Source organism: Sceloporus occidentalis, unplaced genomic scaffold (assembly GCF_023333645.1).
Source record: "Sceloporus occidentalis isolate IW3139 unplaced genomic scaffold, rSceOcc1.0.p SCAF_30, whole genome shotgun sequence".
In the NCBI taxonomy this organism is placed as follows: domain Eukaryota; kingdom Metazoa; phylum Chordata; class Lepidosauria; order Squamata; family Phrynosomatidae; genus Sceloporus; species Sceloporus occidentalis.
Window position 1 is genome coordinate 5,422,970 of NW_028317010.1, and position 20,170 is coordinate 5,443,139.

The window sequence follows — 20,170 nt, forward strand, 5'->3', positions numbered from 1 at the left end:
AGTGATCAACAAAGGGACCTGTGCCAAAATAAAACATTCTCTTGGCAGAGAAGGACATGGAATTGGTGGTTGGATATAAAGTGAAAGAAAAGGGTCAGAAGTATCAGAAATGGGAAACAAGAGCTAGAGAAATGGAAAAGGATTAAGTTAACACCACAGTTAGTAGTGGTTATCACACAAGAGCTAATGGTAACTTCCAGGACATTGATTCTGTATAGTAACATCTGGGCACTGAATTATCTGGACCTGGTCATTTAATATATAACAAGAATTTAGCCTGTAGCAGTTAACACTTTGCATTATGTGTTCTTTTTTTTTTAGCAGTTACTGTCCCGTTAAAATTGCATTAGAAAAAACATAATGTCCTAAAGCTAAATAAGAATTCAACGCAGGATATTTGCTAGTGCTAGTTCTTTAGGTAGACATTTTAAGCACGGTGACAATGAGAATATGAGGTTTTTCGACTGGGAGAAAAACAGTGTAACTCTCTGAGATGTGTATCAGATTACACTTTCTTGTGTGAACTATGCAGGAACAAAATTACACTCTTTTGGAGGGTTTTGGAATAAATAAATTGCGACCCTCAGCTAAGGTACATCAAAAATAATTCACAAATCTATAGTGCTTGTACCAACTGAACCCTAAAAACGCTGAAAAATTCTAATACATTTTTGCAAACTGGACTTAAATCACAACCTTAAATTTTAGAGTTCCTACCGCATGTGCAAGCACAGCCAGCACATTTTACCTTTCAGTAATGAACCCAGCAGTGGTTTGTGCCAGTAAATCCTGATAAAAAGGGAGAGATGCTCAGGCCAACAAAAGGATGGTGGATAGAATGAAGTCGAGGCTAGCCCTCAAAAGCGGTTATACTAAAGTGGGATCTGGCCTTGTTTCCTACTGGTTCCATTCGAAGAATGGAACTAGACAAGGCTGTCCCCTATCGTCTCTCTTATACGTTCTCTCACTTGAAACTCAATTTCCAAATATAAGGTTCATACATTATCCAAGACCAGCAAAGATTAACTTGTATGCGTACAATATTCTGGTTACCTTATGATTTAATAGCTTGTAGAACCACCTTTAGCAGCAAAAACCTGAAATAATCATTTTCTGTATGACTTTATCAGTCCCTCCCATCGTTGTGGAGGAATTACGGCCCATTCTTCTTTACAACGTTACTTCAGTTCATTGAGGTTTGCATTCATTTGTTTATGCACAGCTCTCCTAAGGTCCCACCACAGCATTTCAATCGGGTTGAGGGTCTGGTCTGACTGGGCTATTGCAACATATTGATTCTTTTCTTTTTCAGCCATTTTGTTGTAGGTTTGCTGGTGTGCTTGGGATCATTGTCCTGTTGCATGACCCAATTTTGTCCAGGCTTTAGCTGTCGGACAGATGGCCTCACATTAGAATATTTTGGTACACAGAGGAGTTCATGGTCGACTCGATGACTGCAAGGTTCTTATTGGCTGGAAAGCAAACCCAAATCATCAAGCCTCCATCACCCTGCTTAACAGTTTGGTATGAGGTGTTTGTGCTGAAATGCTGTGTTTGGTTTCCTCCAAACATGGCGCTATGCATTATGGCCAGACATCTCCACTTTGGTCTCGTCTGTCCAAAGGACATCGTTCCAGAAGTCTTGTTTTTTGTTCAGATGCAACTTTGCAAACCTAAGCCGTGCTGCGATGTTATTTTTAGAGGAGTGACTGAACCTGGCTGTTATCTGTTTGAGTTTTTTGCAGCCGGGTCATCTCATGGGGCAGGAAACAAGCTTTCTGCCCCTGTAACTGTGCTGAGTGTATGGCTTTAGGTGGGCTACTTTTCACAGATGGCGTCTCCATTTTGGCTTTATTCTTGTTGAATAAATCATGGCTCAGGAATAGATAATTGTTATGTCCTGATATGTAAAACCATAGAATTCAAAGCGGGTGTACTTTGTTTTTCACACAACTGTGTGTGTGTATACATACAGATATGGCGTTAGAATAGTGCCATTTGTTATTGTTTTATATACTGTATGTCTTTTTGTTGTCTTGATCTCCTGTATAGATAAAACTCTGTTCTATTGCAGATTGAAGTATGATAGAAATGTATGTATTTGTCTTACTGTTGTCTTGTTTATAAAAGGAAAATCTTCTTTATAATGATTTAGCCCTGTGTGTGCTTATTTAGAGTACTGTCACTCACACTTAACTTACCTTGTTTTTGATTCCATAGGTAAGATATTTATAAGACTGTTTACTATAACTATAGAAAAACTACAAAACACTGACCTGAGTGAAGCATGTCTAAATTTTGCATGGCTTTCTTGATAGAAGACCCTGTAAATGCTTCTAACCAGACCTGGATGAAGCATCTGCTGTGATGTCATTAGCCTATTGCGTAACATTTTCATTTACTAAAATACAGATGGTATATTTTAAGGTGCTGTACAGAACATGTCGATTTTATTACTATTTTAAATTTAAGGGGAATTTAATATATATATATATATATATATATATATATATATATATATATATATATATATATATATATATAAAAAAACCAAAACATGTTTCTGAACAATTCTTCTATAAAGCTTAGCTTGTTCCCGAAGCCTAAATGAGTGCATTTTGTTCTGTTTGTTCATTTATTTTAGACATACATATCTAGCCCTGGGCAATACATTTTTGTTTCCTTGATAAGTCTACATTAATTATTTTCAAGCATTCACTTGTAAAAGATTTCTTTGTTTTAAGCACAAATATATATTTTTTTAATTTTGTGCTAGAGGACACTAAAATGCCAAAAAAGTACTGGAAAATAATTTTAACAAGCGAAATATTTTTATCTTCATATATAGCATAAACCACAAATAAACCTCAAACCACATCTCTTTCCATCTCTACTGAAGGGTTCTGTTTTTTTCTTCTTTGTAATCATGCCACCCTCGTTTGTATTAGAGTAACTGAATTAGCCTCTGTAAACAGGAACACCCACAGACATTGGCAGTGTCTTGACCCCTCTCTAATTTTCTCACAAATCAAGGTATTAACAAGCCTGATCTTGATCTTTCTTCTGCCCTTGAAGTTGTATTCAAACAATACCACCATTTATAGATCCCTCAAGCTGCATTACTGCCATTGTGAGCAAACAATTAAGGTTCCTCTTTCTGGCCATCAGACAAGTAGCCTCTGCTGGGCTGTTTTACAAGATAAGATAACCCGAAGGGGCTCAGCTGTTGCTAATGAAAGGCATCTGTTGAAATCACACAGAAGATAATACGTTTCCGAAGAAAAAGGAAAGAAGTTGAGTTGTTAGTCTAAAGATAGTTTCGCAAGCAGCTGTAAAGACATATTCCTTGAGCACTTTCCATCTGTGCCAACGATAAAGAACTGGTCCCATGTCAAGTGTACCACATTCATAAGCTTTACAGTAGAAAATATATATTTTTCCGGAGGTGAAAACATGATAGCCCAATATGAAGACATTTTTCTGCTTGTTTGCTGAACCCATGCTCCATTCCTTCCCAGCAAGGTAAATTTTTAGCATACATGCCATGCACTGAAGTGAGGCCTTAGTATCTGCACTATTATGGTGCCACAAAGCAACAAAGTTATAGGGCAACTTCATTGAGACTGTGAAAAACATATTAAAGTACTCTGGGGAAAAAAGCACTTACCTGAGGTAGAAGCTGCAGCTCTGCAACTGCCCTCCTTGCCCGTGGTCCATCGGTTCTTGTCGCTAATTGGCTGTTTGAAGCTAGAAAACGCTTCCATTGGAATTGGACATAGTAATGAGGAGAAATGGTTAAATAGGTGTGCACCACATTGTTGTACAAAGGATTAACATAAACTGTTCTAACCACTATCCCATGGAACCCCATTACAGACAGCCTTGTGAGAACTAGAATGTGCCAGCATTGGTTTGTTCTCTGTTGACTGATGGGTTTAATAGGAAGATAGTAAACAAGGGTGTTTAGTGTGTGCAGCTGGAAACTAATGTAGTAGCTGTTTTCTTAAATATTAGTTAATACAAAAACTTTTTTCCATAAATTTTATATGTGAAGAGTATTTAGAGTACCAAAACCCTTCTTAATTTTATTAATTATAGAGTAGGTAATGAGTGTTTTTCTCTTCTTTATTAATAAATTGGATTTGCTTAGTACATCTATCTCTAGTCTTGTTTGAAGAATCAACCTAATAAGGGCTGGTTGTCTGTATTTTCCTTTTTAATTTTTATTATAAAAAGGGTCAGTGTTACGGTGACATTGGTGCTACTGTTAAGCTTCGCTATCTGGAGGTCTGCTGGATGTATCTAGGTTTGGCAGCTACCAGGAGAACGCTACCTACTGGAGTGCATAGTGCCTCCTGTAATGTTTGGTGGAGGAGGAATAATGGTCTGGTGCTGTTTTCGTGGTTTGGGGTAGGCCCCTTAGTTCCAGTGAAGAATAATGCTAATGCAATCTAATACGAAGACATTTTAGAAAATTCTATGCATCCAACTTTGTGGCCAAAGCATGACTATGCCCCAGTTCACAAAGCAAGGTCCATAAAGACATGGCTGAATGAGTTTGGTGTGGAGGAACTGGAGTAGGCAGCATAGAGCCCTGAGTCTATCTCCACTAAACACGTTTGGGGATGACTTGGAACGCCGATTGCGACATAGGTCTTTTGGCTGAAAGTAAATTCCAATATACACACTACAAAATCTTGAGGAAAGCCTTCCCAGAAGAGCGGACTTATAACTGCAGAACCAACTCCATATGATGCCAATGGTTTTGGAATGGGATGTCCAACAAGTTCTTATAAGTGTGATGGTGAGATGTCTACACACATTATGGTCTTTGTAGTTGAAGGTATTGAACTAATTGTTCCTCTAAAGGGGTTTAGGACTGTTATCTTGAAATATTATTTTCTATATTTACTCCCTGTGTATATTGTGAATCACTTTCTAAATGCTGGCGAGTGGTGACAGCTTTTGCTTCTGTTTATATCTCAATGCTTTGCTGGCATGCATTGAAATGACTAGTAGGATAAACAAGGCTATTACTGCTGTTTTTACACAAATTTATATATAGTTTTACCAAAACGATTAATGTTTATATTTAATTTTGCATAGACAATATACAGAGGTTACATTGATGTGGCTGTCAATTAGTCTGCTAGCGTTTGTAGACTATTATTTTTGTTGGTTGAATGATTGTGAACATGTGTACTATGTGCCTGCATAGCTCAATGTCTTCCAAGCTGCTGAGGATTTAGTGGCTAGGGTTAAGTACTATTTTTCTTCTACATTTAACAATATCACACTGTCGCAAGATTGTGCATAAGTGATCATGTTTTTTTAAACTAGGCTTGGAGCCAGTTCTGCTTGCGACATCATGGAAAGTTGTAGCATCCTGTGTATAAAGCTGTATTATTTAGAAAGTTCTCGTTATCCGCAGTGTTGAAGTCAATGGTCAAAGTATTCACTATGTCTCTGTTTCTAATTTTATTTAACACCAAGGAAAATTCTTATTTTTCATAAGAACTAAACATCGTTCATGGTTGAAAAGTTGAGATCCCGTTAGAAGCACATCTTTATGCAGTAAGCATTCTGGTAGAATAATCTATAGAATCCTAGTATGTTTCATAGGCTGTTCTACAGCAAAGGGTTTTTTTAGTTTTTTTTTTTTTTTTTTTAAATACTGGTGTAGTCGTTATGAACATTGCTTTTATGTATGGGCTTCGGGGGATACTAGCAACATTCTGGGTCTCTGGCATAATTTTTGCCTTGGATGAACATTAAAAATGAATGTTAGTTTTAATAACACAGATTTTTTTATCTAAGGGATAGGCCGCATCTAGGAAAACCAATTAAAAGAAAATCTGTTTCCGCTTGAAAAGGGGTATTTTTATTTGCTGTAGGGTGAGTTTCACAGAAGTTGCCACTAACTATTAAACAGTTGCATGCGGCAAAAAAAATGAATATTGGAATTTAAGCTTGATGGTTCTTCACGCTGTACCCAAATTAACGGCAGAGGCAAAATTGTCAATTAAGGAACCAATATAAAATGTGTTTTAGCATAAAAAAAACATCTTCCGACCGTAAACGAACATACATCTTTAATTGTAATTTACTATATTGTAACATAATTACTTTTCAATAGGACTGTAAAATTGTTTAAAAATGGTTTAAAATCAGTCGCTGGGCAAGAATTCTTTAATACACTGTTGTGATATTCTGCACCTGTTCTTCGCTTGACTTCTGGTTAGCTTATATGTTAGTTAATGTCAACAGTACATAAACATAGAATAACTCTGCAAGTAACAGACAGACATAAGCAACAAACTATATATATTTTTTTAGATATTTAGGCATTTATTTCTACTTTAAATGGTAAATGTGTTGATTCCTTTTCTGTCTGGTCAAGGTAGACGCACGCATTCTCATACGGTTTGGTCTTATGTTAAACTTTTGATGTTGGGCTGCTGCTTGCCAACGGGAAAGTCCGTTCGTCTGTACTTTTATCTCTCTTATGGGATTCTGTTACAATACGCATGGAGACATGTGTAGCACACCATCTGTTAGAGAGAACAGGGATATATTCTATGTCTGGAAGATACTATTTAGACTATTCTAAAGCACTTATCTTGGGAAAGCCTGTAACCACATCACATCATGTTTAAAATTATTATTTTAATATACAGTATGATGAAACATGAAAAGTACAGTACAATGTCATCACAAATACATCATGATTTATTTTACTTGATTAAGCTGCAGAGTTGTATCTTCTAAGTTGGGACTTGGGTTTCTCCTAAAAAAAAATAAAATAATTAATAATGGGGAGGTGGAAAGACTAGCGGAGGGCTTGGGCACCCTGATTTCTTTTTTGGGTGGTAGGTACTACCTGGTCATTTATTTTTACGTTTTAGGTTTCATTATTATTTTTTTACTAGGCCACTTGTTCGGACTGGAGCCCTCTGAGCTCAATGTTGCCAGCCCTCCCTTGGAGTAGACCCTACATAATGCATAGTTAAATTGGTGACCTGACTTTCGAGAAATCCCACTGGGTCAACTGTACATTATGCCGGGCCAACCAATTTGAGTTTGATCTTTCCTAGTAAATAGCAAAGTCAATGTTTTACTTTTTATGGCTTATAAATGAAGTCGTAAGCAGCAGGTATAATATAGTGTTGCAATAAGAAATAAAGGGAATGAATAAAGGCAACTTTTGGTTCTTTTAACATATAATATCCCTCTTTTCTGGTTTCATAAAAAATGAAGACTGTAATGCTTCAACATATTCATTGTATTTATTAAAAAAAAATGTTCAAATATTTATGTGGATGAATGTATAATGCCGGTAATAACCAAAGTCTGGCCATTTTGTAGGGCACTTTGTCCTTTTTTCCAGCATTAAGAAAAATACAAAATGTAAGAAATTCTGATAAATTAGTTATGTTTAGAATGCTTTTGTTTTATATATGTTTCGGGTTTTCTGACTTGGTTCTAGATGCGAGTTCTGTGGTCCTTCTAAGCACATTGTGTAAGAAATGCATTGTGTTCTGGGTACTACATGTCACGCACAGCGTAAAGTAGAACCTGTAATCAGGTAGAGCAGCGTATGCAAGTTCAATAGACAGAACACCAAAGTCCAGTACAGAATAGCCAATGAGCAAGCCAAGGTCAGGAAGCCAGAAGTCAGGATCTTTGCAGGGTAAGCCGAGGTCAGGAAGCCAGAAGTCAGGATCGTCGTGAGGAAAGCCAGAGTCAAACGCCAGGAAATCGGAAACAGGAACAAGCCGGGTCGGTAACGGGAAATCAACAGGCACGCGTACTGAGAAGACACTATGCAAGATAGGTACAACCATCAGAAGGCAAAGCTGGAAGGTTTCTGAGGTTCTTAAAATAGGCGGAGGAAGTCCAGGCATCAATTAACGAATTCCCGCCAAAAATTCAAAGTGCCGTTACGTCACTTCCGGTTCGCGGCCATCTTGGGATTGGCGAGATCGTAGAATCCTAAAAGGAGCGGTAGTACCGGCTGGCGCCACTAGGTGGCGTGCAGAGGACCGCGTGCACGCAGCAGGACCGGACCTGGTTCCAGCAGTGGACGGCTGACGTGTGGAGTTGTGAGGTCTTCCCCTTCCTCGCGGCAGCTGAGGCTGCTGTGCCGAGGCGGGAGGTCTCCCTCTTTTCCGTGGCGGTTGCAGCTGCTGTGGTAGGGCGGGGGGTCTCCCTCTTCTCCGCGGTGGTTGCGGCTGCCGCGGCACGGTGGGAGGTCTCCCTCTTCTCCTCGGCGGCTGCCGGTCCGAGGACCCAGAGGCACCGGCAGCCAGGTATGTGACACTACATGCTGTGTATATACACAGCGCTTTGTAATGATTACTATCCTTACTAACAGGTCAGCCTCCATCTGTTAACTGAGCTATTTTTGTATCTGTGTTCTGCATGCAGTGGAACAAACTCAGAACTCATTGCTCGCAATAAACATCTGTACTATATACAGTATACATATGCCCTATTTTGTTTTAACAGAAGCAATTATTTTACCAATTTTACATAAATAACTGTCATAAGAGCTTTGCAGCTTTGGCCCTTATATTTTAGCTTATTATTTGAATAATTTGTATGACTAATTTTTCCTGATTTTGATTATTCAAGCTTCATGTAAATGTTTTGCAAATTTAAGCCCACCTTTGTAGTAGGGATATTATATATTGCACGTTCCTGTTCCAAGGATCTGCGTGAATATTCAGGTTATTGCTCATTGTTAAGTTGCTGGTTGCTGTTGATTTGTCCAAGCAGCCTTTGAAATGCTGGTTGAGGAGAAGGCAGAGAACTTCAGCACTTCTGCCAAAGATCTAGGCTTCCTTCTGGCGAACCAGATAACTCCAAAAAAAAAGCTGTAGGTAGTTTTTTGTAAAGAATTTCTTTTAATTTAGCGATAAAACGGTGACAAATAGTATTGCACATAATGATGCTATGCTGCCAGTGAACATTAATGGGTAGCGTTGGTAAGAAACATCTGTGGGTAACAGCGGTGCTTATAGGCACTCAGTGGCATAAATAGCTAAAACAGGAGTGTTAGTGAGTGTTAGCAGATGTGTCAAGGTCTTGAGTGGATTTGAAAGGGCGAGAACACCTTATGTCTTTTCTCCAGCTGCTACATATTTGTCCTTCTGCGTTAACTCAGCTTATTTTTATTATAGTCCAGCTTTCGATAAACATCTACTATAATACGGATCGTGCTGCAAATAGTTAATGCGAAATGTTGGTCCCTGGACAAGTATTTTGATCCATTGCCGTGAAAGGTTTTAGTGCTGACATCTGAGTTAAAACTTGTTTTTACCAAAGGGTACAGCGGTTTGTCAGGAAACGCACAGTACCATTTTAGGTCTCAGATGTAATTTTAAACACTTCCCAAAATAATATGTAATAAACTGTGCTTTGATGTTCATGCTGTGTTCTCCTGAACAATAATTAGCGGTTGAAAATAAATGAAACATGTTATTTTTAGACACCGATGAGAACACCTCCAGAACCCAAGCTATATTTAATGTTTTTATGTTTTATCCTTGTATGCAATTAGTTTGCTTATGAACACGGTTATACATTTTGCCTGCCACAAATTATGATTGTGTACAGGATATCATGCTTGTTTCACAAAGAACAGACCAGTTTGCAACATTTAAAAAGGAATTGTATCTCGCACAGCCTTTAGTATTAAAACAAATGATCAAATCCTATATGAGGAGTTTAGGTACATTAGTTTGGTTGGATAATTGGTTTTATGATATAAGACTGTTATAACGCTAGCAAAATTAAGTCCCATGGGAAAAAATATTTTTCACCTCGAGTATAAGGTACAGTGCCGTATACGGTAGTAAAGGGTTGTATTGACAAAAACGGTGGTTTTATGTCATTTTGTTCCAATAAACTTCCTTTAGCTGCAGACCTGGGGGCTGCCATCGTCACCAGTCATGGTATTTGGCATATGTTTTCCTGCTCAAACACCACAGTCATGCAATTCTGTATGGCAATAGCAGTTTTTCTGGGTTTTTTTAGAAATCATCTTGGTTCTCCTCATCTCACTCTTTAAAGCTCCCACCAAGGGGAGACATAATAGAGACATAATAGATATTAATATAAGCCAGAAAGTAAGATGGCCACTCCAGTAGTAGATACAGAGTGGGCTTTTAATACATATATGCTGGCATTTTGTAACATGTAAACACAACTACATAGGATTATTAGATATTTAGAGTAATGAATTACTAACGTTGTATATTCTGTTGCACATCAGCACTACTCATTTAAGCATTCTGTAAAAAATAGAAATATTGTTGCAACACAATCTAAAAAAAAGAAAATCCTGAACATAATAGGGTTTATTCACTAGAGCGTGGCAGGAGTTGGCAGGAGAGTTTTGGCTCTATCTCTCTTCACTATTCTTTATGAACTACCAGTACTAGCAAGTTTCTCCAGCAAGAACTGTGCTAGCCCTGTATCATAAATAATTCAATGGGGGAAGTGACTGGAGACGTTTGATTTACATGTACATTGTACAGGGCTATCCAGTCTTTCCTTGCAGCAGAAGCTAACTTGGGTTGGACCTTCATGATTTGAAGTCAAGGAGTTGAAACCACCACTTTCCTGCCAACTGTATTGAATGAGAAAAAATGAATGCAGGAAAATTAGTAGTGTCCCAAAAAGGTAAAAGATGACACAAAAATACAAACAAAAACAAAAAATAGATTGGAAATAGACTGTTAGGGGAAAAAAAATAAAAAAAAATAAAATAATATACCTCAAAATTAATTTAACAGTGAGGTATACTAAAAGAAGAATGCACCTTTGGGATCTTTCAACACCATAGAAACAGGTGTGCAAAAATACTGATTAAACAACTTGTGTCGGACACTCTTTACCAATGATCAGACTTCTAGGTCTGATCATTCTCTCAAACAAGTCTTTGGAAAATCTTTGGTGTGGGTGTGTGTGTGTGTGTGTGTGTGTGTGTGTGTATATATATATATATATATATATAAGTGTTTGCGTGTATTTACATATTAGTAAATGTGTTTGCATCATATCTTGTTACAGGTACATACTGCTAATAGAAAGCGGGATGTTGGATAAGCAGCACAAATTCTATTACTTCTAGTTGTTTTCTACTTTTTCCAGATGGGGAAGGAAAATATTTAATTAAAATGTGTATTTTTAACATTGCTCTACTTTGGTTGTGCATGATTCAAGATCCTGATGATACAGATGAGTTTGAGCAGTGGTTACTGTCCATTTACCTATTTACGTATGATTATATGTGTCAGTGACGCAGGTATTTGGGTAGGAGCCTGTAACGAAGATAAATAAAGATTTTCCCAGTGAAACAAAGATAAATAAAGATTTTCTCAGTGGCCTGCCATGGGTATGTGCAGTTCCAGGATCTTGTTGCCAGCTGGCAGCATAAACGCTGGCAGTATTTTCTTATCACTAAAAAAAATCTTTCCTTTTTTACGTTATTAAAATTTATGTATTAAAAGTCAACATATTGCACGTATCTGTCTGCGGCGTTACAATTGTTACATGTAAAAGAGAAAAGATAATCACACATTTCAAATAAGCCGATCTAGTAATAGAACCCGTCTTCCTACATCTGCTGAATTTACGGCTGAATTACCTAAAGATAGATTTAATAGGTGTCAGTATATTAGGGCTACAAACACATGACATGTAGTTTGTTTGAACTAATCACTACTTTTTTAAATCTCGTGCTAATCAGTAGATTAAATGTCATTTAAAATTTCACAGATCACTACTTGAAATGTAATTGCATACAGAACAGTGGAAATAACTATTTATGATGGCTTAAATGTCAAATTTATTACAATTTTACATTGGAATCGACGAGGAATTTGGCAACGAAAAAGCCCTTTCTTCCATCTGCATTAGATTACTTTTAAATCACCTTTTAATGATTTTGTGGAACACGCATCCATTTTTAAACCATACTATTTACTATAGAAGCATTGAGCTTGAGAACAAGGTAAAATATATCTCTTAATTTGACTACAGCTCTGTTCAGACGTTCACTTCTTAGATTTACGTATTTAACACATTGGCCTCAGTTTAATGACCCAACCTTGGGGTGGGGATAATGTGGCTCACTCTAGGGATAAGGGCGACCATTAGGGTGATGTTGGTAGGATGTTATCCTATGGGAATTGGCACAGGCAGCCCAGTTTAACCCTTATTGTATGCTGATGCCATCACACCTACTCTATCCATCACAAATAGCAAAATAGCATTTTGTTGAATGCAAAACAATAATAAGGTTGTATTACATTTTAAATGTGTTTAACTGTGATCTGGGCATAGATGTTTAATTACCTTGTGGTTTGCTTTGGTCTGCATACACAATCAGCGATATCTAATTAAAGATAACATTGGCTGTTAGGAGATGCAAAGTAACATATTCTAAACACATAAACGAGGTCGAGCAGTTAGTGACGTTTTTTCGACCTGAGGTGGGTCATTGAATTGAGCCCCATATATCTTATTGCAGAAGACTTCTCCAGGTAGCAAATATAAGCAAAATTTCAACAGCAGTGTTTTCCATGGTCATCTAGCCACTAATGGATCGTAGAAAGCTTTAGTTGAAGTGCTATTTTTGTTTCTTGTGTTCATTGTGTCCTTCTAATAGCACAGAAACAAAAACTTTGGCAACCAATAAGATCGGATTCAATGGATCTTTGTTTTACTCTATTTGGCTGTACTTTTTAACAAAGTTATAATGACTCCCTACAGTTAGGCAGTTCCATATAAAGCCCCACTTAGCTTTTCTATGTGCCATTGCAGTTTACCATACAGTCTCAAACAATCGAGAATAATTCTGACTCTTGTTTTAGTAACAGTGTCGTCTTTTGTATAAACAGTTAAAAGTTCCCATTCTCTAAAATTCTCTGCAACATTTTCCAGGCGTTGCTATTGTACACATTTTTTTTTTCTATTTCGGTCTTTCAGTGAAAAGGATAAATGCCTTTATCCATATATAAAAATAAGTCAATGATTGTCTTTTTGGGAAACTACCACAGTATAGGAAGGTGAAAATCATTCGTATACTTGATCTCAAGATTTTCATACCTGGGAACTCTCTAGATCCGTGCCGGAATATATTAGTCTTTATTAAAAAACTAAATTTCAAAGGCAACACTAAAATCAACCAATCATTTATTAAAAACCCTTTACAAACGCACTTCTTCAGAGAAACCCATGCGTTAAACCCAACTTTATATTCCCACAAATATGCAGCATCTTGTGCCCTCTTGTGCATCGGTCAGTTCCTCCTAACATCATTGTGATCGCACAGTAGGGTTACTGTGCTCTAGGCTCTTACCTTCTACGTCTTACTCCACTTCATTGTTTACTGGATTGTGAGCTGTTGGAACGGTAGGTCTCGGCTGTTTCTGCATCGCTTATATTGTCCTAAAAGCTTTGGATTTCGTGTACCCTCTTGCACTATGATCCCCGTCCCAGCGTGTTTTGTAATGAAAGATTTTTAATGGTCATGTTGTCCGCGTGACATCTGTAATGTACATTCAAATAAACCATAACATGCTGACATGCAAAATATGTACTGGAATATGTACTAATGGCGAAACATTGTTGAGCATGTATAGGTAAAAACACAGATGTGCCCAGGTTGAGCCAAGTTTGTTATTGCTTCCCCTGCTTTGCATGGCTTTTCTTAAAGAAGAGCGGCTGAGACTTCCTGTCGTATCGCAAACTTCCTCCCCCTACGTTATCTCGTGCCTGCAGCGCTGCACTGTACCCATTATTTCTAAACGGTTCTCTCAATGGAAATAAATAACGAAGCAGCGTGTTTATTGTGTTTATAATAGGAAATTCAGTGCGCTGCTTTATTTATTTAGTGCCTGCGCGTGTTTATTATTGGTGTCAAACCTTGTTAAGACTGACTGTCTCCAGATCAACAGGTTCTATGCGGTTTTTTTTAATTTCAAGTCCGGAGAACTGGAGTCCTTCCAGGTTGTTAAACTGCAGGCTGGCTGAGCATCGAGAGAGTAGTAGTTCCGCACATGTCTTGTGTTATTTTTTTTAACACTACACTGCCGAGATCTTTATAAACTTTTTAGCTCAACTGCATTTTCGAGGGAAAGCAATCAACTCGTTGTAGAATTTCAGTAAGTAACACCGTTATTAGACCCATCAGAACTATTATTAAACACAGAATATAACCGCCTATTTTTTTTTCTCTTTTTATGTTTTTGCTTGTAAAACATTTTGGGTAATATTTCAATAGTGATAATTAGACTCTAATAAAAGTTTTAGTGTAAAAATTCTGGAATTTTAATAGGGTTTTGTTAGCGGTAAAGAGAATTCTGAATCTCATTTTTTGTTATATAGATATTGCTGTATTTATGAAGTAATACATATTAATCTACTTTATTTCTGTTGTACCTATTAACTGTTAATATGCATCTTTGTAGAGATTAGTAACAGTTAAATGTCAATTTTACTTAATATTGACCCTACTTACTTTTTCCTAAATGAATGCTTTTGTCAACCACTTTCTATTGCTGATGCTGGGAAAAGGCATTGTCAGACATCAGGTGGTGACCATGAGGGCCACACTAGGTTGTCAACCTGGCAAGTGTTACAGTTCATTGGCATGGCATCGTTGAACCCTCCAAACTTGGTGACCTGGTACATTTTCTTTTAGAACATTGCCCATAAGTGCCAGTTGCTTCTTATATTTGAAATCTTGGTTTCAACCGAAGCGTCAGCACCAGGGTTATAAAGAAACTCCGTGTTCATCCATAAAAAACTTCTCAGCTAGAACATAAGAAAAATGGTGTACAGGACCTCCTAGATGGCTTTAATGTATGTACATGGGTACAACTCGGGGTCAGCACAATGATTGGGACAAATGGTCAGCAGCTAATAGATGTTGTTTACAGGAGTATCCATCCAAACTGAGGCATTTGGCCGCTATGGGCGATGAAGTCATATTTATGAAAGCAGGGTGTTATTATACGCCAAGCCTTCCTGTTAGCGTTATTAATTCTGGCCCTCTTGCCTTGATGCTGTTGATGAAAAATGTTTGGGTGGCCTGTTTGATGCGGTTATTAAGCATGAGTATAAAGACAAGGTCTTAGTAATTCTTGTGCTTGTTATACTGTTATTGCTGGTGTCAAACAAATGCCATCCAGATAAATGGTATTAGCTGCATTTTATAACATGGCCTATTTCAAGCTCAACTGACATGCCCTCTTTCCCAAGTGCTTTATACTTGACATGTCTTAGGAAGATCATTTATTTTCCTGTTGAAATTAGTCTTGTAAAAGGCATTCACTTCTTTTAAGAAGTAGAATAAATGATGCCTTTATATTCCAGAATACATTCTCATAAAGGATTTATTTATTATGTCCTTTATGGTGCCCCCTTTCTAATAAGGAGTTTTAAGTGCAAACTAGGTAGATGCTAAGTTAACAATAAACAGTTTTTTCCCTTGGGTACCCTACTAACAATATCTGAGAACTCCAGAAATAAAGAACAAAAATGGTGGTTGTTTCCTTATTCCTCATTCCTTTTTCAAGTTGTTTTGCACCATTTTAACACTTCCTAAATTATACATTGGTATTATGTCTTTGGTTTTAGTTCCTCCTCATACAATTTCTGTAATAACTGTAAAAGAAAGTCTAGTTGTGTCCCTTTAAGACCCAAAACCAAGTTATGGTTAACAGGCTTACATTCTTTTGGAACACAAAGCTTCTCCATTCCTTGTGCATAAAGTGAAGCACACACAACCAGTTTTGATTAAGGAACCCCTACATCATTATTGGGTAGAAACTCCATATACAACATAAAAATCAAAGTTTCATTTTTCCAGCTAGACAAATGTTTGCATGTTGCTTTGAGTGAATTTTAGAATCTTTCGTTATATGTTAATTAGGCAAACCAGTGTGTTTTGACGCTATGGCTATTGCTGGTTTCTCTAGACCCTGCTCCTCCAGCCCAACTGAGCTCCCCTCATTTTTAGTGTACCTACAGAACGGCACCAAATACACTCTCTTGATTATTACCTATGGTTTACCTATTTCCAGACACATCTTTGTGCGTTGGCAGTGAAATAAAAAAAAGTCCTTTACAAAGGAGGCACTAAATCATGTTTTCTAAATAAGCAAGGCTTTAGGGAAAAGGCAGTTTAATTATAATTCAGATAATATTGGAATGGAAGAGTCGATAAAAGCACGTAATTGCACTGTAGGATTTGAGCCATTTATACTCTGCCAAACAGCATCTTATCTCAAATGTGTCATTAGTGTGCAATCGAATTTCTAAATATACGTTGTCTTAAATACAGTTCTAGAATAATTTGAGATTTATTTTTGTCCTGTACTGTTATTTCTCTTCTATGGTGTTCTGATTCACAAATATTCAGTACCCCCCCCCCCCCCCCCCCGTAGCCTCTTCTGCAAAAACTACTTCAGGGCTGGGTATAGCAAGTTTAAATTAAAAATAAATAAATAAATAAAGTCTAGAAAAATCCAGAATACTGGATACAGCAGATGTCATATTTCATCCAGTTTCTAATAGACACTAAGATATCCAAGCTGAAATGGAGTTGAAAACGAGACTAAATACTCATCATGGCCAGTTAATTCAGAAAGTATCGGCCCTGAATATTGTTGTCTTCCTGCTAACTAATCACTAGATAACACCAATATGTGTTGGCTGCGTGCAGCCCTAAGTGTGATCCAGCACAGTACCCCAGCCACCCCCACCTCTTACCTCCGCGGCCACCATGCTGAATGCTGGGATATGATGTCATATACCAGCACACTAGCACCACAATTTAGAGAGACATGGCACCGAGTAAGTTAACTTTGGAGGCTTTGCCAATTAGACATAGTATATTGTATATGGGCTGATCACAAGGGAAATCTGTAATTTCCCCAGCCAGCCCATGGAGCAACAACACAGGTGCTGCTGCTGCCCCCTGGAACTGGGCCTTATACCTAGTTGGCTTAGGCAAGAATAAATTTCATGGCCCACAGTTGCTCCCTTTTGTGCCATATCATCAGCTTCTTTCCTTGTTTGTGGCCACAGAAGAGAAAGCTCCGAGAACTAGTGGTTTAGTACATAGCCATACCCTTGTTTAACAAAGCATGATGAGTTGTGTTTGGCATTTAGATTAGCAATTGATGGCAGCCACACAGGGACCCATTAAATCAATTACATATTTGTCTTATGTTTTTGAAGTGTCATTCTGGAATTACATGTTTTTCCTCAGCTATATTATATTATTATCTACCGTTAGACGATTGATCGTGTAGACGTTGTTTTGTGGAGCGACAGGAGCGTGCTTGACTAATCAAATTGTAAATGCATCCAGATAAATAGGTGATTGCACAAATTGAAAACATTAATTTTTAAGATGTTTACCACAAAACTGATTCAGTTGTATGAATGTTTAATGCACTTTTGAATTCAGCGTTGAATATCTTCCTGTAGGTTTTATCAGTCAGTAACGCTGACTGTGGAAGCCAAGAGATTGTCTGTTGTCTCAGGCAGACCACAGTAATTCCTCTCTGCTTCATTAGCATTGACTATTGTTTTGAATTATAGAGGAGGAATAAAACTTTATGGATTAAAATTATGTTACTAGGCGTGTTGAAGCAGTCTTAAAAAAAACGGCCTTTGATGTCACATTTCTTGAGAATATATATACGTCGGGAATGTGTGTAGGTGTCCTGTTCAGAGGTGAGGGGAGTAGAACACAAAATGTTTATTTTCCTTATCGCAGACAAGTAAAACAACTTAATTCAGCTGTTGATTTTGGAAACAGGCACATTATAAGCCATTTTTATTTTTTAAGTATTTAGATATTTAAGTCCTCAGTAGCCGTAATCTACCCAGGCGTGGTTTTGCCTCAGTCGCAACTGTTTTTACAATACTAGGCAATAAAACAGTTTGCAGACACCTTAACTACAATACGCTAAAATTGTTATATATTGTGACATATATTAATCATCTAGCTTTTCTTTGGCAACAGGGGCAAGCTTAGGGTTATTGGTGCCTGTATGCCACCCCTCCATAACTAAAACACATGTACCTACTAACACACACGCTCACTCTAACACTATACACTAACACTTGTAAACACACACTATCTCCCTCCTCTGCTGTGTACCACTAACCATAGGCTCATCTCTTACATTCCCAAAGGATCACCAAATACTAACACATGCAATCATGCTACCACTATACAGTAACATAGACATACTCTAACACCATACAGTAACATGTACACACAAGCTAACACCATACACTTATTCAGGCCAACAGCATATAATCACACGGAATGTATCTTGTGATCCATGCAACTCATATAACTTCCCCCTCTTCTCCTCACTCTTACCCTGTCTTCACTGCAGCTCACGCTCTCCATGCAAGCTGCCGAGCCGCCACCCAAGCACCACTACCATCCTAGTACCACATGGCCACTTAAAGCATGTTCCGTAGATCCACCCGTCCTAAGACACCTCTGGTTAGCAGTATAGGTACACTTACAATGAGGAATTCCAGTTGATTCACATTTACACTAGATTTAAAATGACTCCCAGCTTTTTAATAGCGATCTGTTGACGCAAAAGATTTATTCTCTGCAACTGTACCACAGACGCTTGTGCAGACCCATTTGCCACAATGCACAGTGGCCTCCAGAAAAGGTTCTGCAACAATATTATTACGCATTGCCTAATTACAACTGAGTAATTTAACAAGCTGTATGAACCAAAATGAATGTTGTGGAGGCCTGGACTGGAAATTGAGCCTACAATCTTTTTTACATTAAAAGAAAAAGGGTTATGAGAAGCTTTAAACTAAACAGATCAGTGCATTTATTTTCGCAAAAGCCTGTCTGCTCATGTAAATTACTACAGTGGAAATTTACATTTCTTATGATATTCCAGTTTGTGCCTGTCGAGTTCTAGGTCACCCTAGCTTTGTTTGTTTCCGTAACATACATTAAGGAATGCTATATTCAAATGTAGAAAAGTGGATTTGCCCCTTCCTTGATCAAGAATGACACAAAGCTTAAATCACATCTGGTTTTCTTTCGGAATTTTTACACCACAAACACCATGTGATTATTATTATTGCAGTAAGTAAGATATACCTCTTTCAACCCCAGCTTTTATATTTACCATAGAGAAAACTATCATATCTTCCTGTTTTCAAGATTGTTTTTATGACTATTATATTATTACCCCCATTAAATTCTATCTGTCTTATTGTTAAGTTGGTGATTGGCACAGACATGATTTGTATCAGTAGGGTGAGGAGAACAGAGAGAATGTCAGGTTAGGAAAGTGATTAGACAATACCTTGTCATAGCTGCCACTGATCTCAACTTCCATGAGGTGGACTATGAGATATTGCCAAAATAATTATGCTAATTGACAAACAAAACCCCCAAGTTATATATATATATATATATATATATATATATATATATATATATATATATATATATATATATAATAGTGTGTGTGTTTGTATGTATATATATATTTTTTTTTTTCTTCCCCTGTTGATTTTGTACGTTTGCCCACTGACAGACTAGATCAGTCTATAATTTTAATGGTAGCAGGGCATCAAATAATTTCTCCTTCACTGTATATATTACATTTAGTTATGTTGAAAGCTATGAAAGACACAGTTTCCCTTTAAAGGCTAGGCTGTTCTACGTGAGTTCCAGTTTGTGGCTATAGGTACAACTTCATTGTTTGATTTTTAGAGCACAATAAAAACCAGGATCTTGATTTTCACTTTAAGGAATCAGTTTTTAAAATGCATTAATTTTTATAAATAGTGTTGTATACTTTGGGAGATGAGTTAATCACAGGAAAGAGCAACCTAATAATAATAATAATAATTTTTAGCGTGTGCTTTATAAAGATATGTGATATGTGCAATATGTAAAAATCCTCACCTCCTCCATAATAGTATGTTGGACACTGGATTGCCAACGTTTATAAATGTCTATTTTGGCATTGTTACTGTCACAGATGTGGCAGTTTTTAATGTTTTTTGGGGCAAAATCCCAGCAATATTTTATTTTATACATTTTATGCGTCACTTTTTATGGTGTGATTTTTGGCCTTTTTGTTCA

The 20,170-nt window shown here is 37.3% G+C and overlaps 1 protein-coding gene across 1 annotated transcript in view; it reads left to right on the forward strand.

Annotated features, from left to right (window-relative positions):
* LOC149298955 (inositol polyphosphate-5-phosphatase A-like) overlaps positions 1-20,170 on the forward strand; it is a 217,842-nt gene that overhangs the window by 58,359 nt on the left and 139,313 nt on the right. The gene's annotated exons all lie outside the window — the stretch shown is intronic.